At 37.8% G+C, this 1,190-nt stretch overlaps 1 protein-coding gene across 6 annotated transcripts in view; it reads left to right on the top strand.

The window, feature by feature from the left end:
• The window catches only part of LOC115239609 (spectrin beta chain), a 60,939-nt gene that overhangs the window by 771 nt on the left and 58,978 nt on the right, over positions 1-1,190 (top strand). The gene's annotated exons all lie outside the window — the stretch shown is intronic.

Below are 1,190 nucleotides of genomic sequence, written 5' to 3'. Positions count from 1 at the left end.
CCCCCCCCCCCCCCCCCCACCCCGCTATCCGCCCGCTCGAGCCAGCGGTTTTTGTTCACTTGTCAAGACGACCTATCTGCCGGTGACCTAATTCCCGGCGCGATCCGATTGAACGCGTCGAGCGCGCATCGAGAGGCGAATCGAACGTGACTCGTCACGCTCGTAACGTGGCGAGATAAAAAAGAAAGAAAAGAAGAGAAGAAAAAAAAAAAAAAAAGAAACGCGTCTTTCGATTTTTCCGAAATTTTTGGTCGTACTCGGGGACGAGATACTCGACGAGGTACTCGATGCGACGCGGCAAAGACCGCGAGCGGCGTCGCCGCCGCGGTATCGCGTTTAATTTTAAATTGATGTCAATGGGCGTGGAGGGCAAATAAAGCGATCTCGCGCTTCGATTGCGCGAGATAAACTCGTCCTTGTACCTGCTTCGCGATTTCATCGTAACGATATACGCGTACTCGCGTAGCGAAGTCTTCCGAGAGCGTCCAGCGAGACGAGATCATACCGTGTGTGAAGTAGTAAATTTTAATTCGTACTCTTTATGTGTGTGGAATGTGCTTTACGAAGGGAATAAGTCCTAAGTTGATTTAATATCGATTATAAATTAATAATATGAAATAATAATTAATGATAAAGGTTCAAAATATTCAGTCTATCACGTAGACTCAAGTTCAATTAATAATATGTAACTATATAAAATATAATAATATGAAACTAAATACGAGTTGCCAAATAAAATGCGATTTTATATCTGTTTTTGAATAATTAATTTTTTATATTTTTGTAGCAATTTTGAATTTTTTTTTTCTATATATTTGACGTGCGTTTTTCATGTAAATTTGAAGGCTTTTGAATCCCATGTCAATTTAGCTTTATCACTTTTATCATTGCTAGGTAATTCGTTATGTAAGAATTATCATGTAAAAAACATTGCCGAGTCGTGCGATGAGAGAGAATTTCGAAGATTGTATTGAACATATTTTACAGATTCAACTTTCTTGTCTATTTAATAAATAGTGTCATTTAATCAAAGTTTCATTTTTTTACTAATATTTAAAACGTTTTTTTATCTCTCTTTCTCAATAGTATTTAATCACAATAACTTAAACTTTAAGATATCTTGTGTGTCGTAACTTTAAACATGTCACTTGCCATGTAACTGCTATTTGACTTCCGCTCTTATCTGGGGA

This window comes from Formica exsecta, unplaced genomic scaffold, assembly GCF_003651465.1.
Source record: "Formica exsecta isolate Colony F162 unplaced genomic scaffold, ASM365146v1 scaffold391, whole genome shotgun sequence".
Taxonomy (NCBI): domain Eukaryota; kingdom Metazoa; phylum Arthropoda; class Insecta; order Hymenoptera; family Formicidae; genus Formica; species Formica exsecta.
Note: the sequence above shows the minus strand (reverse complement) of the source record. Positions and strands in the feature narration are given on the sequence as shown.